Source organism: Tamandua tetradactyla, chromosome 1 (genome assembly GCF_023851605.1).
Source record: "Tamandua tetradactyla isolate mTamTet1 chromosome 1, mTamTet1.pri, whole genome shotgun sequence".
NCBI classification, from domain to species: domain Eukaryota; kingdom Metazoa; phylum Chordata; class Mammalia; order Pilosa; family Myrmecophagidae; genus Tamandua; species Tamandua tetradactyla.
The window spans coordinates 114787559-114813821 of NC_135327.1; the positions used below are offsets into that span (position 1 = coordinate 114787559).

Genomic DNA, 26263 nt, shown 5'->3' on the forward strand with positions numbered 1-26263 from the left:
TTGGCCAGAAAAGGGTAAGCTAATAAATTCCTATTAGTTAAGCCATCTCACTTCATGGTATTTTCTGAAACAGCCTAGGAAACTAAACCAGGGCATATATTAAAAGCTATTGCTAACACGTCATACTCAATGATGAAAGAATGAAAGTTTTCTGTCCAAGAAATGGAACAAGACAAGGATGCTCACTGTCACCACTATATTCAACATTATACTGGAAGTTCTAGCCAGAGCAATGGGGAAAAATAAATTAAAGATACCCAAATTAGAAAGGAAGTACTAAAATTTTCACTATTTGCACATGGTGTGATCCTGTATCTTGAACATTCCAACAAACTACAACAAAATTACTAGAGCAAATAAAGAAATTCAACAAAGTGACAGGGTACCAAATCAACACACAAAAATTAGTAGTGTTTTTATTCAGTAGTAATGATCAATCTGAGGGGGAAATCAAGAAGGAAGCTGTTTACAACAGCAACTAAAATAATTAAGTATCTAAGGATAAATCTAACCAAGAATGTTGAGGACTTGCTAGCAGAGAACTACAAATTTTTCTAAAAGTAATGAAAGAAGACTTAAACAAGGGGAATGTTTATGAATTAGAAAACTACATATTTCTAAAATGCCAATTCTATCCAAAGTGATTTGCAGATTCAATGTAATTCCAATCAAAATACTAAGAGTCGCTTTGCAGAAATGAGAATGTCAATTATCAAATTTATTTTGAAGAGTAAAGGTTCTCCAATATCAAAAATTATCTTGAAAAAGAAGAACAGCATAGGAGAACTCACACTTCCTGACTTTAAAATGTATTACAAAACTACAAATAATTAAAACGCAGCATGGTGCTGACACAAAGGTAGATACATAGACCAATGGAAATGAACTGAGAGTTCATAGATAGACCCCATATTTATGGCTACCTGAGTTTTTTTTTTTCGCATGGGCAGGCACTGGGAAATGAACCTGGGTCTCTGGCACGGCAGGTGAGAATTCTACCACTGAGCCACCATCACTCCACCTGGACAAGTGAATTTTGACAAGGTTCCTATGTGCACTCAATTCGGAAAGAACAGTCCCTTCAACAAATGGTGGTGGGAAAACGGGGTATCCATATGAAAAAGGACACCTATCTCACACCATATACAAATAGTAATGCAAAATGAATCAAAGCTCTAAATATAAGAACCAGGACTCTAAATCTCCCAGAATGAAATATAAGGAGGCATCTTCAGTACCTTGTGTTAGACAGTGGGATCTTAGTCTTTATACCTAAAGCACAAGTAACAAAAGAATGAATGGACCTCCTAAAAATTAAAAAAAAAACAAAAAAACAAAAAACTTTTGTGCTCCAGAGGACTTTGTCAAGAAAGTGAAAAGGCAACCTACTCAATGGGAGAAAATATTTGGAAACAACATATCCAATAAGGGTTTAAAATACAGAATAGGTAAAGAAATCCTACAACACAACACTAAAAACTCAAACGACCCAATTAAAATATGGACAAAATATTTGAACAGACATTTCTACAAAAGATATACAAATGGCAAAAAAAAGCACATGGAAAGATGCTCAACATTATCAGTATTAGGGGAATGCAAATCAGAACCACAATGAGATACAATATCCCACCCACTAGAATGAATGTTATTTTAAGAAAAATGTAAGTGTTGGTAAGATGTGGAATAACGGGAGCACTCATTTATTGTTGCTGGGAGTGAAAATTTGTAACTTCTGTGGAAGACAGTTTGGTGGTTCCTTGCAAAATTAGGTACGGAATTATCATCTGACTGGCAATCCTATTTCTTTATATATATCCACAAGATTTCAAAGCCAGGACTCAAACAGATATTTGTACACCAATATTCATAACTGCATTATTCACGTTTTCCGAAAGGTGGAAGCAACCCTAGAATCCATCAATGGATGAATGGGTAAATAAAATGTGATACTACACATACAATGAAACATTATCCAGCCATAAAAAAATAGAGTTCTGATACATGTGACAACATGGATGAACTGTGAAGACATCGTGTTGAATGAAATAAGCTAGACAGAAAAGGATAAAAATTGTATTATTTCACTATTATGAAATAATTAGTAAACTCAATCAGAATCTAGAATATAAGCTACCAGGGACTGGGTAGGGGATGGGGAGTTAATTCTTAAATTATACAGAATTTCTATACAAGTTAAAATAGATGGTGGTGGTCATAGCATGACATTGTAAATCTAATTAACAACCTGAATTATCATGTGAATGTGGTTTAAAGGAAAAATAACAAGAAATAAATCAATACATTAAAATAGTATGGCCTATGTAAAAAAATTATATATGAAGAAACTGACATTTAAGACTAAGCAACTGTTACTAGAATTTTTTTTTTTACATGGGCAGGCACCGGGAATCAAACCCAGGTCCTCTGGCATGGCAGGCAAGCATTCTTGCCGTCGACCCACTGTGGCCCACCCTGTTACTAGACTTTTAAAAGAGTTACTGGAAGATCAATCAATGAAACAACCGAAAGGAACAATTGGTTATCCACACATCTTGGCTCCTTTGCGCAGAGTGAGCTTGCTTTAATGCAGACACATACACCAATTTCTCTCCAGATCTATTCTCAGCTCAGGCACATAAATCTTCAGAAACACTACAAGACAGTGCTTCTTAAAACAAGTGAGACACATGGTTTCCTCAAGAATGATATGTAGTATTTTAGTTGTCATTTACATCGAAATAGTTTCTAATATCCATTGTGAGTCTTCTTATCCTCTGTATTATATAAATGTATATATTTTAATTTCCAAACATCTTTTAAAAAATATTTTATTGTATTTAATGTATTATACATTGTGTATTATTCTCTTTGTCCCTTAGGTTATTAATAAATGACACATCTGAATATAAATGGTACTGCACAATTTAGAAAACATAATCTAAATATAACTGCATATTTATTGCATAAAACACAAACATTGACTAGGTTTATAAGTTATCAGTGAATTAGTAGTCGATACCTGTTTTGAAATGTTTCTAGATACTGCTTCTCACTCATATCTTTTAGAGGCTGTTAAATTATAAAGTAGGTATCATCTTTTTTTGCATATTTTAAAAAACAATTTATTTTTAGTGCAGTTCTAGATTTGCAGAAAAATTGTTCAGAAAGAACAGTTCCCACATAACCTACCCCACAGTTTCTTCTATTGTTAATATGTAGCATTTCAGTTACATTTGTTCCAGTTAATGAACTGATACTTATACATTGCTATTAACTAAAGTCCATATTTTGCATTAGAATTCACTCTTTGTGTTGTACAGTTCTATGGACTTTGACAAATGCATAATGTCATATATTCACCGTTCCAGCATCATTCAGAATAGTTTCACTGTCCTGAAATTCCCATAATCCACATGTTCAACTGTCTACCTTTCTCCTGGAAACACTGATCTTTTAAATACATCTATAGTTTTACCTATTCCAGAATGCCTTTTAGTTGGAATCAGACAACATTTAGCCTTCTCAGGTTGTCTTCTTTTACTTAGCAACATGTATTAAGGTTTCTCATGACTGAATAGCTAATTCAAAACACTGACATGACAGAATGCTGTTGGGGATGTGGTACAACAGGAATTCCCATTCATTGCTGGTGGAAATACAAAATGGTACACCCATTTGCATTCTAGTAGTTTCTTACAAAACTAAACATACATATACCATACAATTCAGCAAATGTGGTCCTTGGTATTTAACCAAACAAATTAAAAATTTTGTTCATGCAAAAACCTGTACATGAATGTTCATAAAAGCTTTTCATAATTGTCAAAACTTGTAAGCAACCAAGGTGAATGGCATCCATATAGTGGAATATCGTTTTGCAGTATAAAGAGATGCTTCTTCTCAATCTTATATCTTATAGATGCTCTTAATTATAAAGTAGGTATCATTATTTTGAGAATTTTATAAAACAAATAGACTTTATTTTTTTAATGCAGTTTTAGATTTACAGAAAAATTTTTCAGAAAGAATAGTCCCTACATATTCTTGTCAGTGTTTTGGATTGTATTCATTGTAATAGGTGTATAGTGGTATCTCATTTTAATTTGCAATTCCCTAATGACCTATGATGTTGAGCCTCTTTTCATATGCTTATTTGCAGTGTGTATATTTTCTTTGGGATGGTGTCTGTTCAGGTCTTTGGTCCATTTTAAAAAGTTGGATTTTTTTCTTATTGTTGAGATTTAAGAGTGCTTTGTATATTTTGTATGCAAGTTACACATTTGTAAATACAACTCTTTGGATAAAACTCTTTATACATTTGTAAATAAATAATATTCTTCTGTTCTTATTTGCTGTGATATAGAACTTAGAGGAATATGCATATTCATAATAAAACAACATATGCTCCAAATATATAAATAATAATAATAACGCATATTGATAATAAAATTTCCAGGTAAGTCAAATTTCCTAATTATGTTATTTAAGTCCTGTAATCAGGAACTACTGATTTTGTGTCTTCTTGTTCCATCAGAGAGGATACTCTACTGAAAAAATTATAATTACAAATTTGTCTATTTCTAATTTTAGGTCTAGAATCTTTTGCTTTTTATTTTGTGAACATATATTACCATATTGAAAACAAATTATAATTGTTATATACTTTTGGTAAATTGAATATTTTATCATTATAAAATGCCCCTCTCTTTCTTTAGGAAATATTTTTGCTTTGGTGTCTCTTTTTTCTTAAATTAATGCTGCTATATCAGATTTATTTTAATTTTTCTTTACATAGTATATCTTTTTCCATTCTTTTACTTTTGTCTTTTCTGTATCTTAATGTTTTATAAAGAGCAAAAGGAATTATGATGTTAAAATTAATTATAGCAACTTTTGCCTTTAATTCAGGTTTTATTCATTTATCTTCAAAAGAATTACCAGAATAATTGGATTTAAAAAAATCATTGCGGTCTTTCTATTTTTCACCCTTGACGAGGTTTCCTTTGTTCATTTATTTCCTGCTTCTTTTTTCACAATTTGTGTGTGTTTGTGGTTAACCTATAAATTATCACAGGAATTTTGGTTCATCAAAGTTTAATATTAATTGGAAACTTACCTTCTTCTGAGGATCTTAGAATTCTACTTACCACCTCCTAACTACATACTACAATTGTTGCATATAGCTTATTATATAATGTGCTCAGTATAGATGTAAATGCCATGAGATATTAGTATTTTTGCCTTCTCCTTGATCTTTATCCCTTTTTGCATTTCCAGTACTCTATTTGAGCTAATTTATTTCTTCTTGTATCATTCCTTTAGATTTTCCTTTACTGCTGATTTGCTGAAGATGTTTTATTAGCTATTACTTATCTGAAAATGTATTTGTTTCACCTTTTTAATTAATTAACATTTGTGCTGGGGTACAAAATTCTAATTTAGAAGTTATTTTCCTTCAGCACTTTAAAGATATTTCATTATCTCCTAGTCTCTATTGAAGTGTTTGCAACACTCTTAGTTTTGTTTTTCTGTTGAAGGCAATCAATCTTTGATTCTGTAGCCGCTTTTCAGATATTCTGCTTTAGTCCTTTAGTTTTCAGAGGTATTACTATAATGTGATTAGGATGACATTTATTTTTTTCCTTTTAAAATGTTACATTTTCAGGGATTCTTGAATTTGTGGCTTGATTCAAACACTTTGCAAAGTTCTTATCACCATCTTTTCAGTAATGAGTCTACCCCATATTTCTCTTTACCTTTGGGGAATCTAATGAAGTGTGTTAGACATCATCTTTTCACTTCTGCCATTTACTGTCTGTGCTGGTTTGAATCTGTTGTGAACCCCAGAAAAGCCAAGTTCTTTAATCTTCATTCAATATTGCTGACTCGGAGCTTTTTAATCATCCATGAAGATGTGACCCACCCACTTGCAGGTGGTAACTTTTGACTAGATGGCTTCCATGGAGGTATGTCTTCACCCGTTCAAGGTGGGGTTGCTTAAAGGTGGAGTTGCTTACTGGAGCCCTTTAAGAAGGAACAATTTTGGAAGGAGTCACGAAAGCCCATGGAGTCTGAGAGCTCTGGAAATGAAGACGGAAAACTCCCCTAGGGAGAGTTTTCTCCCCTAGGGAAACAAGAAGCCTGGAGAGAAAACTAGCAGACATCTAAGTTCACCAAGTGCCTTTCTGGCTGAGAGAGAAACTTTGAACTTCATAGACCTTTCTTGAGTGAAGGTAACCTCTTGTCAGCCTTAATTTGGACATTTTTATAGCCTTGCCTTAATCTGAACATTTTCAGGGCCTTAGAACTGTAAATGTGCAACTTCGTAAATACCCCTTTTTAAAAGCCATTCCATTTGTGGTATATCACATTCCAGTAGCTTGCAAATTGGAACTATCTTTTATCAATTTCCATGCTTTTGTCTCTCCACAATTCAGTCTGAATATCTTCTTCTGACCTACCTTTTACTCTATTAATGATATTTCTAGGTTTATGTCATCTCATTTGTTGGGTTCTTAATTTTAGTAAATGTGAATTTCAGTTCTATATTTTCCATTTCGTTCTTTTCCAAATATACTCTATTTCTGCAAAATTTCAATGATGTTTTAAAAATCTTGAACATTTTAAGCTTAGCTATCTTATATTCTGTTAGCTTGTATTTGATGACTCTAACATATGAAGAACCTGAGGAGTTCTTTTTGGTTGTTGTTTCTTCTAGTGCTAATTTGCATAATTTTGTTTGTTTTTCTGTTTATTTTTAGTATTTTAATATACATTATATATTTTAAACTGTAGAAATAATTTATGGCCTAAGATGTTATTATCATACCCAAAAGTTTTATGTTTACTTCTTTCATATGTCTGAAGCACTAGCAATGTGAGATCATCTTAATCCAGTTTTAGGAATTAAAATAATTAGGAGTTGGGTCTGCAAACATTGGGAAAGCCAGTGTAATTCTAGTTTAGTGTATCATAAGGGCATAGTCTCATGGGATCCCAAACAAGTTCAGGGATTTTACTGAGACCTCCTACAGTTTTGTTGCCAAGTTCTCTCATCTTTATCCCTTTAGCAAGGATAGGGTCAATTGATGTGCTCAGAATTTCTTGGAATTAACAACACTCCAAAGTTGAAAAACTTTCAAATATTGAGCTCTTATCTCAGATTTTTGTCTTCTCTTGTATCTTGGAAACTTTTTTACTAATTGCATGACTGTCTTTGCCTTCAAGCATATTTTCCTATAGTTTTTAAATTTTCTTCAGGAGGGTTAATATAAATTACCTAGTCTGCTACCACAATCATAATTCTTTGTTGCTTTTAAATTAAAAAATTAAAAACAAACAGAATATTTATATCAAGGAGACAGAATGTAGGTTCCTAATGGTCGTAATATTTTGGGAATATTTTAAGGCATCAACTAGTCTGGAAACCAGGCGTGTTTAGCTTTCGATGCTCCAGTAATAATATCACTTTAATTTCATTCTGTTGCAGAAGTGTTCAACATGGGATATGTGTTACTCTAAATATGTATAAACTCTCAGTACTTTGCTGCTTCCCTCTCTTTATCATCTGTTATATTATTGAATTAAATAACTCTCTTTCTAAATGCTCATGACAATTATGACTCACAATTCAATTTTACTTGTAATTGCATTGCTAAACCCATTTACTGTAAAACTTCCTCTATATGGTAGATTAAAAAAATAATTCATAGAGTGTATTAAAAAAGAGAAGAAATGGAGTAATGATTAGTAAAATTAGATACAATAGCTACTTTCAATAGACTACATTTAGATCTTTCCTTTATGAATATTCTTGTTACTTCAGTTTAATTTAGCTGCAACTGAGGGAGAGTAGCTATCATTAAATATGATATTTATATTATGGATAAGGTTTTATATGTAGTTCTTTTTTTGTTTTCCTCCTAAAGTTAAACCTTATTATTAATTTTGCTATGAAATCACTTTAAAATCTAGATAGATGTATAATTTTTTAATCTCATTAATTTCATTTATTTAAGAAATTTGTCATTTCCCAGTGAAGTTTAAATATAATTTCCCCTCATTACAGATATATTTTAAATTGTTGCTCATCCAATTATCTTAACCTTCATGTATATTCACTTCTAGATCTTTAGGGAAAGCAGATGTCTGTATCATTGGTTAACTATCATATGAGGCTTTTTTGGACAATTTCCAAGTTGCATAAATTATTCTTCAGAGAGACTGTTACTTAAGGTTTCATCATCTAACATTGTCAAACCCAAAAATTTTGTAGTGTTTATATCGCCTTTGAAGTTGAAGCCTACGCTTAGAATATATTGTCAGATAAAAAAATAATTCCACTGCACCTTAAAACATATATTGCTAAAATTCAGCTCAGAAGTTAGGAAAAAAAATCTGCATCTGTTTATTTTTCTAAGTACAAATCTCCTTTATATCTCATGGGATTTAGTTTGTAATTTTAAGGTAACAAATTTGGTTATGAAAGAAACACATGGAATTGAGATTAAAAGGACTAATAGAAGTTTTAATCCTTCATTGTCTAAACTGGAACCAAGCCCGTGTTTACTGAATTGTTTTGGGTTCATGGATATATAACTTCTCATTAGAAGATGATGGCAGTATTCTGGTAGTTAGGTCTATGGCTGAGTTTGTTTTCTGTGTGAGGCATGGTTGGTGGTTGCTGAGGATGATTTGATTAATGCCACACTCTCTGTCCTCAAGGACATTTTCCCCAGGGAGACAGATACAGAAGTAAATGACCATGGTGCAGTATGACAAATAAGTAACATTTATTGCATGTTTATTAGCACTAGGCACTTTTTCTAGAATTTTACATACATATATTTGTATATGCTTTATTTAAATGTTTATTAAATGAATTAGGCACTATACTTTTTCAATTTTATTAATGAGGAGATGAGGATTAGTGAAATTAAGTAAATTAGCCAAGGTTACTTAAGTAGTCAAAGCTGTATTTGAATCTAGCAGAGTCAAAATATAGAACACATATGGTTAAGGGCTGTGCTAGACAATCTTTCATTATTATAGATGAAAGTTGGGGGTCTTTGTTTTAGTTTGCTAGCTGCCAGAATGCAATATACCAGAAACAGAATGGCTTTGAAAAGGAAATTTAATAAATTGCTAGTTTATAGTTCTAAGGTCTAGAAAATGTCCCAATTAAACAAGTCTATTGAAATGTCCAATCTAAGGCATCCACGGAAAGATACCTTGGTTCAAGAAGGCTGATGAAGTTCAGGGTTTCTCTCAAGTAGAAGGGCACGGGGTGAACACAGAGTTTCTCTCTCAGCTGGAAAAGCACATGATGAACATGGTCAGTGTTCCTCTCTCATCTGGAAGGGCACATGGTGAACATGGCATCATCTGCTAGTTTTTTCTCCTGGCTTCCTGTTTCATGAAGCTCCTCGGGAGGCATTTTTCTTCTTCATCTCCAAAGGTTGCTGGCTGGTGGACTCTGCTTCTCGTGGCTACGTTGTTCTGCTCTGCTCTCTCTGAATCACTTCATTCTCCAAAATGTTTCCTCCATTATAGGACTCCAGAAACTTATCAAGACCCACCCAGATGGGTGGAGACATGTTGTCACCTAATCCAGCTTAACAGCCACTCTTGATTAAATCACATCTCCAGGGAGATGATCTGCTTACAGTTTCAAACATACAGTATTGAATAGGGATTATTCTGCCTTTATGAAATAGGATTTAGATTAAAACGTGGTTTATCTAGGAGATATACATCCTTTCAAACCAGCACAGTCTTGAACTTGTAAATAAATTTATCAATGCATAAAAGTCTTATTGGGATGGAGAAGATGGGACAGATTCAATAGATATTTGAGTGAAGTTATTTTGTCAGGATATGGTTACTAGTGAGATGATTGGAGCAAAGGTGGGGACGTATAATTTTGGCTTGGACAACTTGCAAGTTATTATTTTGACTGAAGCATATGCCACTGACTTGTGGAGGACTATGCTTTATTGACCCACGGATAGTCTTATCAAACTTTAGGATCTGTGCTTTTGGGTTCATTTCTCAGTTTTTTAATGGCTGTAAATTTATGCAATTATAGTACCTAAGAATTCAGTAGACATTTGTTATAGATGCTAGCCTGACCATATCTCTATTTAACTATTATAGGAAATGTGTCTGGGTCTACAGGAGTGCAGAAGAAATTGGGAGAATCCACTTAGGAAGTGACAAGGAATGACATACAGAAAATCAGGTATAGCCCCTAATGTCTGTCTGACTCAATCTTTGTCAAACTATACATAAGACTTGTGTCAGGTTGACACTATATATACCTGAATCACATCAACCCAAAACCCATAACTCCCTATGCAACACCTCAGAACTCCTCACTTAGATCAGTCACATGCTGTCCAAATCTATTTAAACTCTTCTTTGGTCTTATTGGAAGACAATTTTTGAGGTAGTGAAGCCACTATTGTTCAAAACATTCAAATGACAACTGACAGTCCATCTTTACATGTGTAAAATTTTTATGCATGGAATCTTATATCTTTAAATTCTAAAACCGTATGTTTCTGTGATTCTATGTAATAAATAGCATTCATTACATAAATTCTTTAAATTCCAAGATCCTATGATTCTCTGATTCTATATAATGAATTACATGTAAACTGTGCTTCTCAAGTCTACGGGTGCACTTCTTAACAGAGGCAGAAGAGTAAGATAATTCCATATAGTTACAAATCCTTCATTCCTTGTGATATGTCTATAAATAATATTTAATTGCCTTCATAAAACTTGGAGTTGTAAATATCCTCTATCTTCTCTAATGCTTGTTTAGTGTCTTGACTGATTACAATTTTAGAAGGAAAGATACTATGGTTGATGTTATCTAAACAAGAGATGGTTAAAATTTTTTGTTATTTGAAGAATGACATATCTCCATTTCTAAGAAGAGGTAGCTGGAGTAATCAAGTAAACCATTAATCTGAACTACTCTGGAAGCATGATTTTTGGCAAGAAAAGAATGTTTTAACCATGCTATTCCTTATGACTTCATAGTGTCTTATTGATTGGATGTCTCAGGCCTGTAATGGCTGTTAGACAATCTTCTTAGTAATCGTCAAAGATCAACTATATGCCTGGAAGTAAAGAGAAGAGACAAAAAAAATATATCAAATGCCTGATTCTAAAGTTAGGCAAATAATATATGTAGTTTTGTATTTTTCAAGGAAATAATCCATTATTTAAAGTTTATTATGATGTAATTTGAAAAATGTTGGAGTCTTGTCTACCATGATTCTCTACCTAGCAATACAGGGGACATACAAAGTTAAAGAAAGAATTGAGAGCAAGAAAAAAGGCATGGGCATACTTTAAAATAACCGCAGCATACTTGTAAGCCATACAACGTGCTTATGATTTCCCAGTAAATGATAGTAGCACACAGGCCAACCTGATACAAGGAAGTCAGAATTAGTAGAAATAAAAATTGAAAAAAGCAGTGTCATTGTGGGTATATCTCTAATAAAACAGAAATGGCTGCCCCAAAATGCAAGGAACTGGTTTTTCTTTGCACATTCCAGCAGTTACATCTCTACTGCTCATACATTGTTGTTAACAATTCTGGAAAACCAAACTCTGAAACAACATTAAGCCCATTTAATTCTGCCTTAGTCATGCTGGATTTATGCCAAAACTTGAATAGTTTTTTTTTCAATAATGACTATTTCTCAGTTTTCCATAAGTTGCTGTAACAAATACCACACAGTGGGTTGGCTTAAACAGCAGGAATTTATTGTCTTACATTTTGGAAGCTAGAGGTCCAAAACCAAGATGTTGCTAGGGCCCTGCTTTTTCCAGGCTGTGGTGTTCTGGCGGCACCTTATCAGCAACCTTCCCTCACATGGCCCTCTCTCTCCTCTCTCCTCCTGAGACTTCTACTAACTGTGCTCATATTTCTTGTTTTAGAATTTCAGTCGCTCTGGGTTACAGCACCCCCCACCCCCAGTTCAAGTTAGTCTTATTTTAGCAGGAGTTTCGGTGACCCTAGTCATCAGCATTTTTGATGAGTCCTAGTTCACTCATCCCTACGAACAAGGGAGAGGATTTGAACATGTCTTGTGGAGAACATGACTCAATCCCCAACAGACAGTAAGCTAAAAAGTGGAATTTACATGAATGTGGCATCGTAATTAACAGTTTCAGACACATTTTCACTGAGAGACAATAATTACCATCAGCAATGACACCTTTGAGTGTTTAGAGAAAACAATACTTAAACAATGGTTTAATGGCTGAATGGAAGCTTTCTGAATAGAATCTAAAACAAATTTGTATCAGCTGTAAGAATAGGACTCAACTGAATGCATTGAGTATAATAAAATCTAGTGTATAATATTCACCCAAAATATCCCATTAAAATGTGATATGATAACCTTATGCTACATTTGACATATATCTTCATGTCAAAATGTTTGATGCATTTCTTTATTGAAACCTATCATGGTTAGTATTCTTCCATATCACCAATTATAATATAGCAAGTTCACTATTCCAGACAAGAAGATCTGCATGTTATTTGAAGATAATAATGCCGATCCATCACTATAATGATTCAAGAGGCTGTGATATTTGAAATTCACCAACTTTACAGTCTTTGAATGGCTTTTTTTGCATAAACTTACTCTCACTTTCTTTAACCATTCTGAGCAACCATTCATCTTTAACATGCCACATCAGGCAGACTGCAGATATATCTTTGTATGCAATGTTATAGAACAGTTATGATAAAAAGCACTTCATAGTTAAATAATTTTAACGTTGTGACAATCTGACAACAGCCATTGGTTCTGGAATTGAAGCAAAGTGTTATTCTCTGTTCATGATACGATAGGGAGCATAAAAACAAAGTTGTATGGAGAAAAGAAATAATGTCAGATCTAATGCAAGGCTCAAGAATTTGACCGATTTTTTCCAAACTGTTCAGAGTCTACATCTCCCACACATTTTAGAAGATTATTTTATTTTTTATTTTAGCACTATTTTGTTATCACTCCACATGAATGACAACATATACTTTTTCAATTTCTATTATCTTAAAGTTAAAACGATTTTAACATTTTCAATATTGCCTCCATTTGCTTAACTTAAAAGAATATTAAGTTGAGCAAAGAATTAAACAGACTATCAATCACGATGCAATTTTTTATAATAGTAGTCTACCCTGCCACACACCAGCATAGCCTCCTGTGTAAAGCATGCTATTACCAACTGAAGTCAAGTGGGTGCTTCGTATGACGATTTAGCTATGTCAGTGATGATCAGCATGTTGTGTATGGGAACTTTCCTATTAGAACTCATTTTAAAGTAAAAGATCTCATTGAAGTTTTCAGAAGGATGGGGCAAAATGTTTCCCTTAGCAACTAGATCCTACCATGAAGTAGGATCTTTCTCTTCAAAAGAGAAAAGATCTCTTTTCTTTCTCTTCAAAAACAGATTTCCTTTCCTATAGACACACCTATGAATTGCTTTAAGATATATTAATACATCAGAAACAAGGGAATCAATAAATGCAGTAAAATAAATTAAACAGAGAAAAGATATTAATATGCCCTATTGCAAAATAAATCTTCGGCAATATAATTTTTTTCAAATGTAAAAGAAAATTTATCTCAGAAACTGAAATGACGTAAAATAAGAGAGTAATTATAATACAGTGTTGATATCCATGTGTATTGTTGACCAACAAATTATTTGTTGAACAATACTAGTGGTTTCATAATATGTTTATTTGTTCTTCTTTCAATTTGAGCTCATGTTATGTGGAAAACTGAATGCGCCATCACTGGAAATATATCTGAGATAAATGTGATTCATTTCTCCCAGGACTTGCAATCCAGTCAGAAACAGATATTTTAAAAAGCACAGATAGAGTATTTAACCAATTACAATTTTTGTAAATGCTATGAAATAAAACATACTGTGCTATGGAGACTATAATGGACACTCTAACATACTGTTTAAAATGTGTTCGATTTTAATTAAAATATTTTGTATTTTCAAATAATTTCCCATTTTTCATTGCATGTGACTATTACACATTTTCAAACATGTCTGAGTTACTGAATTACTCAATTTTATTTTTATTGGCCATCTACTTTTGCAAGGGCCTCCTTGCTATTGCACAGACTGATGAATTTGCTGTTTGATGCATGGATAACTGATCAGCATTTTAAAAATAATATTTAATTGTTTTATTTTAAATGCAAGTGAGTTCATGCATTTGTGTTTTTTTTGTTTTTTTTTTTTGTTTTTTTTGAGAGTGGATGTGATGAGGGTTTTGGTTTTGCTGTAAACTGTACAAAGAGAGTTTATAATTAAAGTGCTGACACAATGGAGGCTATAAAAACACGAAATAACATTGCTATAAAATGCTTATGATTGCTTAGGCTTCCTCTGCAGAGCTTGTGTTACAAAACTGCTATAGCAGGAACAGTTGTGGTTGCTTGTAATAGTGTGACTTACATAGGACTCTTAGCTGCTCATCAGAAGCTATTTTTACATTATTGCTGAAACATTTCCCTCCTATACTTACAGTGGCATTCTCTTTATATCCCATTCTGGGAAGATAACTTGTAATAAGCAATCTCAATTAAGCTGAACTTCAACATGTCCAACTTTTCAATAAAATAATAAATTAAATTTGACGGCAATTGACTTTGACATGTGCCGTCACACCCTATCAAGTCAAAGGCATTTCACAGTACTTGTAATCCACTTGGAGTTTCAAAGGAAAACTCATCAATAGATTTACAGGAAATTCAAGAACTTTTTGAGATAATGCAAGTAGCTAAAATTTCTACTGCTGAATCGTGCTCCACCTACCCCGTGAACTGAGGAGAAAGTACCATACATGGGCTTAAGTGGTCTCTTAGGGCAATGGACTCCAATGGTGGAAGAGAAGAAAGAGTAAAGCCTGGTAGCTTAGGCTGAATTGATATAAAGTAACCTGGCTTTCTGGAAGTCAAATACTTTTTACATCCAAAAAATATTAGCAATACACAACTTGTTAACATAGCAACTGTTTTAGCTTGCTAGCTGCCAGAATGCATATACCAGAAATGGAGCACCTTTTAAAAAGGGGAATTTATTAAGTTGTTAGTTTACAGTTCTAAGGCCATGAAAATGTCCAAATTAAAGCAAGGGTATAAAAATATCCAAGTTAGGGCATCCAGAGAAAGACACCTTTGCTCAAGAAGGCCCATGAAGTTTAGGGTTTCTCTCTCAGCTAGAAGGGCATGTGGCAATGTCTACTAACTTTTTCTCCAGGCTTCTTGTTTCATGCAGCTCCCCTGGGGGTGTTTTTCTTCTTCATTCCCAAAGGTCTCTGGCTGGATGGGCTCTGAAGCTTTTTCTAAAATGGTTCCCTCTTAAAGGGCTCCAGTAGGCAACCCTACCTTGAATGGGTGGAGACACATCTCCATGGAAGCCATCTAATCAAAAGTTCCCACCCACAATTGGGTGGGCCACATCTCCATGGGAACAATCAAAAAGCTTCTAGCCAGCAATATTGAATGGGGATTAAAGGACATGGCTTTTCTGAGGTCTACAACAGATTCAAACCTGCAGTCACTTAATTATAAAGTTACTCTGTTACAGTTGACAGCTAATTGTAAGGAACATTTCTTTTATACAAACTTATTCATTGTAGTCATTACTTTTCAACTCTAGGATCCTTCTTATTCTTTTTTCTTTTTTTGGCCAGCACATATCATTGTCATTGTCATTAAGTTCATTGTAAACCACATCTGAGGATGCTGAAATATATGGAAGTAAAATGCTATTGTATCTCAGTTCTAAGATATTCAGATATAGAAACTGCAACTATGATGGGGCAGGAGAGAGGAATAAGTATGAAAACAAGGCTGTCAATTGAAATTCTAAGCTAGGAAACTGTGTATGCTGCCAGAAGGAATTAGGGGAGTTACTATTAGTGCTGACATCTCAAATTAAAGCCCTCTAATTCTGATATTTAGGAGAATCCCAGCATAACATGTGGCTCCCCACCTACCCATATTAAACTAATGCAAAGCCATCATCCCACATAACCAGAGATCTTTTCAAACTTCCTATTTTCTCATCCTAAACTATTAAGGAAAATAAAATCACCATCTGCAAAGTGCATGGAAAAGTTCTCCTTCTACACAGGAAGACTGACCTCAGACATGACTGAGATAATTCAAGAAAGAGAAGAGCTTTAAACACATATATTTGCACGCACATGCATAACACACATATAACAATATACGCATATCTTCTAGGAGACTCTGAGATATTTGATAAAATTATGCATCTAAAAAATAAAAGAAAATGCTACATCATGCTGTTAAAAAGAAAACAAGAATATTTGGAGATTATAAATATATATGTATGTATGCATATGTACCCATGTGTATATATATATAATACTTGAACATGTACACATATATAAACAGTCAAAGTGTTTTAAGATATAGTCAAGATAATATCTCAGAATATAGAACAAAAATAGAAAGAGGCAGAAAATTTGAGGGGAAATTATAATTTAGGGGATGTTTTTTGCAGCATCAGATCTCACACTAATTTGATTTGTCATATTGTGAAAATATCTAATCTTCTTTTCAGTGGCTAGCAGAGCAGTAATGGAAGAAATAAAGAAGGATCTTTTAAATATTTTTGTATGCATATTTTATCAATTGGCTCATAATTTTTCCCTATTGCTGTTAATTTCTCTGTATACCTCAGCAGTGATGTCTAACAGAGATATATCTAATTGAATGCTGATAAACTATTTATTAAAAACTCACTATTGAAATGATTTTTATCATTACACGCTTGGAAAGTTATATAAAGGCATTTTAATTTTATTCACCAAAATGATATAAATAGGTTCCTTAACGCTTCCCCTTGAATAAGAGGAAACATCTAGCTCAGGAGTCAGCTAACCACATCCCACAGACCAAATCCATGCTCCTCCTTCTTTTTGTAAGTAAGTTTTTAAAAACGCAGCCACATCCATTTGTTTACGTGTTATCTGTGGTTGCTTTCATGCTATAGCAACAGAGCTGAGTAGTTGCAACAGAAACCACACAGCCTGCAAAGCTTAAATTACTCTAGGTCTTTGCAAAAATCTGCAAATCCTTAATTTGAATTAGTGTTTCTCAAAGTATGATCTTCAGACAAGTAACGTTGGCGTCATCTGGAAACTTCTTAGAGCTTCAAGTTCGTAGGCCCCACCCCATGCATAGTGAGTTAGAAATTTGGGGGTTAGTGCCAGGCAATCTCTTCTAACCAGCCCTCAAGACAATTTGGATGCATTCTCAAGTTTGAGACACTGTATTGAGGGACGGTTTGCACTATGGCCAGCAGGCTGAAACTTCCTGCTTGTGTATGCCCTCAAGCTAAGAGTTTTTACATTGTTTCCTGGTGGGAAAAACAAAACAAAATAAAGCAAAACAAAGGAAGACTATTTAGTTACTGTTGTAAATTATATGAAATTCAAATATCAATGTTGTGTTGGTTTGAGTCAGTTATGTTCCCCAGAAAAGACCATGTTCTTTTAGTCCATTCTTGTGGGCACAGACCTATTGTGGGTGGGGACTTTTGATTAGAGTATTTCAATTGAGATGTGACCCAGCCCATTCAAGGGGGGGTCTGAATGCCTCTACTCGGGTCCTTTATGAAAGGATAAAAAACAGAAACACACAGAGAGAAGGTTTAGAGAGAAAAATATTTCAGGAAAAGCAAGCTGAGAGAAAGCTGCTGAACCCAGGAGTGAATGCAATGAAACTCATAGTGAAGGATCAGCTCGTGTCACCATGTGGCTTCCCATGTGACAGAGGAACCCTGAATGCCAGCAGCGTTTCCTCAGAGAAGGTATCCATCTCTTGATATTTTAATTTGGAACTTTCATGGCCTTGGAACTCTAAATTTGTAAACTAATAAATCTGTGTTATAAAAGAGAACCTGTTTCTGGTATACTGTATCCAGTCAACTTTAGCAAACCAAAACAAGTGTGCGTAAAGTTTTATCAGCACAAGCCATGCTCATTTGCTTCTTTCTTGTCTATGGCTGTTTTCACACTAAAGTTGCAGAGCTGAACAGCTGCAACAGAGACCAAATGACTCACAAAGCCTAATGTAGTTATTGTCTAGCCTTTTACAAAATTCCCCCTGGCATAAATGATGATTAATATGCATTTTATAGTATTGCTGAATGCTATGAAAATAAGGGATCTTTTGAGATAAGAAATTTATCCATTGATGTGAGTGCCTCCTCCACAACACTGCCAAGTATGAGGGTGGCGGAGCTCCTGAGAATTACTGGGAAGGAAGAAATTGGGAGAGAAAAATAATAATTAAGCAAATAACAAATAAGAAGAATTGCAATACCAGCAGAAAGTAAAACCTGTCATTTCAAAGAACGAAGTTCTAAAGAGTACAAAGTGGTGGCTGATATAAAATCTTGATCTTTGCTTCACTTTCTTCTTGAACCTTTCTAGCTTCCTCCAGGAAGCCTGAAGGTGGATACAGAAATGGTCAGGGGGACAATGGGACACACTTCAGACCTCAAGTTTACATATCCTAAGGTGTTTCTGTTTGGGGTAGAATTATGTATTAATAATTTATAGCTTTTTTTAAGCATGGATTTTAAGAAGAAGAAAAGTCACAGGAAACTAGTGAAAAAATGTTAAGTTCTCCTATCCCACCACATTCAAACTATCAAAACTTTCTTGTTAACAAATTAGAGCATTTGAAATGAAATTCTTTAGAATTTCACATGCAGCCTTTGCTCATCTGGGACTTGCAAGTAATGGTTGCTGCGGGTGACCCAGAAATAAAACCAATCATGGCACTGTAATTTAAAACTAAAACAGCTGGCAAAAATCTTTCCTCCAGGAACATGTTGTGGTAGAAGTAAATGAAAAGGTCAGGAGACTTTTCATTTGTTTCTGCGATAACATGGACTACTTGAACTAAGGAACATATTAATGTTTCCTCTGAAGCTTTCTATTATGTGTCAGGAGCTCCATTCCAGGATATCACACTGGAGGTGATAGAAAAAGACAGATGATAAAATGAAACGGTTGGTCCTAACACAAAATAATCAGGCATCTTTATATTTCCACTTTATATTATAACAGGAAACCTGATTAGATTCTGTGGTTTTACCTAAAAATAGACCTGGTTCAGGAGGAAGTTTTGTCTATATGCACTGATTTCGATTATAAAAAAAAAATTGTTAAAGGCACAGGCCCACCTTCACATGATACACTTTATTCTTATATTAAAAGCCAAGAAGCTCCAGGAGAGAGTTCCCATATATGATCCCATATGTGTCCAATCTTATAATGATGAAGTTTCTTTTAGAAACTGACCTATTGCAAAACAATTCTGGAAAAACACAATTGTACTATTAAAAAATCAAAAAATACAAAACTTTGTATTTAAAATTAGAATACTTATTCTACCAAACTGACTTGGCTACAGAGTAAACAATAGACTCAAAATTCATGTAAAAGGCTAGAAAGTTGTTTTATACTATACCTATGAAACGCTGCTAAATAAATGGTCTTTTGATGAATGAGTGTTTTAGCTAACTAAAAGGAGAGAATCTATATAAAAAGTTTTAATTTAATTTTGCAGAAACAAGATGGATACACTGAATATCAAATTCCAGGAGGAATAGGAGGTATAAATATGAAACAAAGCAGACAAAAATATGAATCAACTCCTTGAAAATTATGAAATGGGGAAGTCTTTTTAATTGTGAATCAAACCCCTAAAGTCATAAAAGTAAAGGTTTGATAAATTCAGTTACATAAAATAACAATTTAAAAATGACCTTAATTATCAAAGTACTCCAAGAAAAGTAGGAAAAAATGAAAAGCTCCAAAAATTTCACAATTCATATCAGGGAAACTAATCTCTCTAATATATAAAAAGTACCTAAAAATTATAAGAAAGAATAAACACTTAAGTGGAAAGTGCAATTAGATAAATCAAATTGAAGGTACAAAGAATATAAACCAACAATCCACAGAAAAGACAAAAATAAAAACGACAAGATGCTCATCCTCTCATAAAAATAGAAATGTAAATTAAAGCAATGCTGTGATTCCATTCCTGTCCCCATCAAATTGGTAAAATTCAGAAGCTTGATACACACATTTGCAAGTAAAATAGATAGTCTCACCCAAACTGAGGTTTTTGTTAACTAATACAACCTTTTAGAGAGACGATTCTGAAATGGAGTGATTTTACCTTCCTAGGGAACATTTGTCAATATCTGGAGATACTTTTGATTTTCACACTGTGGTTGGGGGGGCTGCTGGCGTCCAGTGAGTAGAAACCAGGGATGCTGCTCAAGATCCTGCAATGCACAGCGCAGTCTCCCCCAGCAAATAATTACCCAGCTCAAAATGCCAATTGTGTTGCTGTTTAGAAAACTTGCCCTACATGACAATTTTATAATATTGACTAAATATATATAATATAACCTTGACATACACTAGCAAGTAAATATAGACAGGGTTAGTCAAGGAAGCATGGTGTGGAATAGCAAAAAGAAAATGGCAATCCACAGTAGCATCCATTGATAAGGAGAACAAAAGTAAAGGACTGATGAATGTCATATAATATGCTGACATTAGTATTGCAAAAGGAGAAAATAAGGGTTTATATTCATATTATTTATGCTTTTATGGAATGATGAAGCTCTGGAAAGATAAAACAATTGAAAGCAAGATGTTATTTAGGTCTTCTGTGATTTCTTTTAGCAATGTTTTGACGGATCTTTACATCCTTGGTTAAATTTATTCCTAGAAATTTGATTCTTTTAGTTAATATTGTAAATGGATTTTCCCCTCAATCGCCTTTTCAGATTGTTTATCTCTGTTGTATAAATTTTGTTCATGGATATACTAACCCTCCACTTGGCTAAGTTTCTCACTCTAGTAGACTTTTTTATGGATTTTTCAGGATTTCTTAAATATATAATGTTATCTGTAAGTAAAGTTTTACTTCTTTTTCCAATCTGGATGCCTTTTATTTCTTTTTCTTACATAACGTTTTGACTAGAATTTCCTGTACAATGATGATTAACAGTATGACTGTGGAAATTCTCTTCTTCCTCATCTTAGAGGGAAAGCTTCCATTCTTTCACAATTGTGTGAAGTTAGCTGTAAGTTTTTCATTTATGTCCTTTATCATTTTGAGAAATTTTCCTGCCATTTCTAGTCTTCTAATTGTTTTTGTCAAAAGGGGATGCTAGGTTTTGTCAAATGTCTTTTCTGCATCCCTTCAGATGATCATGTGGTTTTTCTCCTTTGTTCTATTAATGTGGTATATTGTATATTACATCATTTTTCTTATGTTGAACCACCCTTGTGTACATAGCATAGTTTCCACATGATCATGGTGAGGAACTTTTAATGTGCTGTTGGACTCTGCATGCTAGTATTTTTTTGACGACATTTGCATCTCCATTTATGAGATATATTGTTCTCTAATTTTTATTTTTTTCTTGTGCACTCCTTTACTGGCTTTGGTATTAGGGTAATATTGACATCATAGAATGAGTAAGGAAGTGGTTCATCCTCTTCAAATTTCTGGAAGAATTTGAGCAGGACTGGTGTAATTCTTTTTGAAATGCTTTGTAAAATTCACCTGTGAAGTTATCTCATTCTGGGCTTGTGTTCTTTGGAGGTTCTTGATAACTGATTTAATCTCTTTACTTGTAATTGCCCTGTTGAGATCTTCTACTTTTTGGAGAGAGTCAGAGTAGGTACTTTGCGTGTTTGTAGGAATTTGAGTATTTCATCTAGATTATCTAATTTGTTGACATAAAGTTGTTCATAGTATCCTCTGAATTCGCTTTTATTTATTTGGGGTCAGTAACAATGTACACTGTTTTGGTTCTCATTCACTTAGTTTTATACTCTCTCCTTTTTTCTTTGTCAGTCTAGCTAAAAGTTCATTATTGATCTTTCTAAAGAACTCTTGGTTTCTTGATTCTCTCCATTTTTTTTGTTGTTTTTGCCTTGTTTTTTATTCTCCATTTCATTTATCCCCACCCTAATCTTCGTTACTTCCTTCTTTCTGCTCACTTTGGGTTTAGTTTGTTTTTATTTTTTTTACATTATCCAGTTGTGAGGTACTGATTAAGATTTTTCTTCTTTTTAAATGTCAACATTTAGAGCTATCAATTTATTTCAGCCATCCCTTTGCCAAATAGGCTTTGTTTTTGGTTTTTATTCACTTCAAGATATTTCTTTATTTCTCTCATGATTTCCTTCTTTGACCTGTTGATGGTTTTAGAGCATGTTGTTTAATTTCCACATATTTGTGAATTTTCTTGTTCTCCCTCTGTTATTAGTTTCTAGCTTTATTCCATTGTGATCGAAGAAGATACAATGCATGATTTCAATATTTTTGAATTTTTTGAGACTTTTTGTGACACAACAAATGGTCTATACTGAAGAATGACCCATGTGCACTAGGGAAGAATGTGAATTGTACTCTGTTGGGTAAAGTTCTCTCTAGATGCCTATTAGATCTATTTGGTTTGTATTTTCTTTCAAGTCTTCTATCTCCGTATTAATCTTATATCTAGAAGTTCTGTTGATCATTGAGTGTAGTGTATTTAAGTCTCCTCCTATTAACGTAGAAACACCTATTTCTCCTTTCAACTCTGTCAGTATTTTCATTTCGTATATTTTTTGGTTCTTCCATTAGGTGTGGATATATTTATTATTGTACCCTGCCTGGGGAGGTCAGGAATCCGAGAGACAGGGAAAAGTTCCATTACCGGCACGGGATCTCGTCAGTTCTCCAGTAAGGGTGCCGACACCGCTGTGGGTGAGGGGGGTGAAAATGTCACCAGCCTCTTGATCCCAGACAGCCCCCAGAAATGTTGCACTAAGCCAGGAATTGTGCACAAGCCTCCAGGAGCGTTGCATGGAACAGAACAAACCGGGCCCGAGGCTCTGAAGTCTCAGGAAGTAGGTTTTACTGTGTGTGGCCATAGGGCTCACCCAAGTAGCCTCTGGAAGCCTGAGCCCAGAGCAGAAGGTTAACATCAGTTTCTATAGACAAGATGACATGTTAAAGACAAGGTAAACAATTGGCTGGTTTGAATTGGGAAGGGCACCAAGCTGGGTTTAGAGAAGTAGATGAGCGGTTAGGGGAGGGGTTCCTTACAGGAATTTGTCTTATCTTGCCTATGTGCAGTTTTACCCATTCTCGGGGCAAGCATCCTATTTACATTTGGTTCTGACTGCTCAGAGGAATTTGGGGGATTTTTAAAGAGGAGGTAGTTTAAATGTGCGAGGAGGGGTGATGGGCCCATCTACGGCAAGGGGCCTGCTTGCTACACTACAAGGAGTGGCTGTTTTTGAGTTTATCCTTTTGGAGTTCTTTGTATTTCTTGAATATGCATGCTCATGTCTTTTGCTAACTGTAGAATATTTTCTGCCATTATTTCTGCAGCTATTCCTTTTGTCACTTTCTCTCTTCTTCTTTTGAGACTTATATAATGCATGTATTGGAATACTTGATGGTGTTCCACAGGTCTCAAGCTCTGTTTCCTTTGTTAAATTCTTTTTAGTTTCTGCTCCTCAGCCTGGGTCATTTCAGTTTTCTTGTTTCTGAATTCACTGATTCTTCCCCCAATTCCAATCTGCTGTTGAACCCCTCTAGGTAATAATATTTCATTTCTGGTGTTGTTGTCATCAATTCCAGTATTTCTGTTTAGTTCATTTTAAAATTTCTATCTCCTTATTGAAACTCTCATGTTGTTCATTATTTGTTTTCCTGATATCCTTGAGTTCTTTCTGTTTTTTCCTTTTATCCTTAAGAATATTGAAGATCACTTATTTAACGTCTTTGTCTAGTATATCCATAGTCTGATATTCTTCATTAAAGGTTTCTGAATTGTTATCTTGTTCCTTTGCCTAGGCCATCATTTCCTGTTTCTTTTTCTTTTTTTTCTCATAATCTTTGGTGTCCCACTATATATTTTAATGTTTTAATTAGTTAACTCTGGGATTTAGTCCCTGAGCTGTCTATTACTTCTATTTATTTCCAGTGACTGATGTGACAGAGATTTCCTTGAACACCAGGAGGTAATAAAAACAAAGAAGGGAAAACACCTTTCACAGTCTTTGAAAATTTGCTCTGCACTAATTGGTGGTTTCCTTCAGAGTTTAGCCTCCCTATCAAGAAAATCAGCCTGGAGAAATAGTGAAGTGCAGGGTCCTTTCCATCTTTTCTGAACCTGTCTCTTTTCCTAAGCCTCGTGTTTCCTTATGGCCTTAGGAATTGCCTCATTTATAGTAATTTACTACCAAATTATTCTACTCTCTAAGAAATAGATTTTCTCTCTCTTCCTTTGTTCTATATTGTATGAATGATGGCTGGTAATCTTTTACCCCAGACTACTTGGACTTAATGGTTTCTTTTACTGCTTTACCTGTCTGCAAGCTGATTCTGCCTGCAGCATAAGTTCTGAGAGAGCTCTGAGAGAGTAAACCTGAAACAAGTTTCCTGGTTTAGTTTGTCAGGCTGCCACTCAATAGAATGGCACCAATGCAAAGGCACCCCATTATTTGCATTGGGGTTACTTATAGCATCTGAAATACTTCTAGGTACCTGCAATGGGAATGCAGCCTGAGTCCTCATTGCACTGAGGATGGGTCAGTATTGGTGTCATAAACCTCTCCTATCATTTTTAAAGTTGTATTTTCTTGATTCAGCACTTGCCTAGTTACTGCCACCCTTTGACTGGTTTCTGGCATTTTGAGGAAGATGGCTCTTCCAGTTTTTGGTAGTTCAAAGATTCTGTGAGAGAATGGCATCCTTGAGCATCTTATACTCCCATCTTGATTGACTAGAACTTAAAATACTGATTTTTTTTTTTTTACTGTGTTTTCAAACTAAGCAAATGAAATCTTATTTTTTTACATACTGCTGCACTGCCCAATGCCTCTTCCATGCATTTTCCTCATGAAACTGATTTTGCTGGGCAACTAAGGAGGGAAACTCAAAACACTACCCTGTATAAATCTAACATGTCCAAATAATGGGGAAGAAGTGGCCAACTTTGAAAAATGCTAGTGGATAAGAATGGAATTTTAAGACACTGGATTTGTGAAAATTGTCAATTAAGGTACAAGCAAATCTTGTAATAGTAATTATCTTTAATAATAACTACAATCAGTGAGGAAATAAGAGGTTTTATTCACAGCTCCAACTTCCCAAATGCACTGCTGTGTGATGTTTCTTCTAAGCTCTAATATGAAATATAATGATAAATGGCCCCTGCTAATGTTTTTAAGGCAGCCAAGATTAGAGGATAGAGTTTTTGTTAATAATTGCATATTAGATAGGAAGAATTGGAGCATGCAGAGGATGACAAAAGAAACACTATGATTTTGAAAAATACTGTCTAAGCTACATTTATTCAAAATTAGCTGTCATGTACATTGTATTTTCAGTTGCCTAGTGGATAAAATGAAGAATTTACATATATTTTTATTTGTTTATGGAAGCAAAATGTATATTTCATCATAATTAAATTTTGGTGGTAATAGAATTAACATGATGACACATGTTAGTTGTGTTGCAGCTAAGAGATAATATGATAAAGTAGATTGTTTCACCACAGATTATGTTCATGTCCAGCAATTATTTTGATTGAAAGTAATGTCATCTTGGCAGTTACATGTCATCTCATGACAAGAATAAATATATATTCACATATAATTTTTAAAGGAGGAAGTTTCTTTCTTTGTCCTTACAGAGCATGTGAATTAGTCATCCTATAAAAATACTACTGATATCCTCTTAAACATGCTAATCAGCTACTGTGATCTGTGATTAACTGTGTTAGATAATGAGACTAATTTAAGTTTGAAAACAAACATTTTATGTCTTTAGATTTATCTGTAATTAATACTACTTAGCTGTTGTTCTTCTTGATGCTTCTGGTGTGCTTATCATCACAGAGGCTGTCTTTGAAACCAGGTAGAAGATGGCAGCTTCAAAGTGGACAGACACAATACATGCAGAGTGCTACTCAAAGCCAAAAACTCCCCGTATGTTTTTTAAGATTATAATAATAGCTATTTCTGAAATAGCATATTAGTAAATTAAAAAAGAAATAAAATCCTTTACAAAAACGAAGATTTTTCTCCCCAGCAGGAATTATGCTACAAATTATTTAGTGTGTTAAA

General features: G+C 34.1%; 1 long non-coding RNA gene across 1 annotated transcript in view; it reads left to right on the top strand.

Annotated features, from left to right (window-relative positions):
* Positions 1–26263, top strand: part of LOC143686083 (uncharacterized) — a 70394-nt gene that overhangs the window by 40164 nt on the left and 3967 nt on the right. The window contains exon 2 of the long non-coding RNA XR_013176887.1: positions 10159–10243. This is a non-coding gene — a long non-coding RNA (uncharacterized LOC143686083). The remainder of the gene's footprint in view (positions 1–10158; positions 10244–26263) is intronic.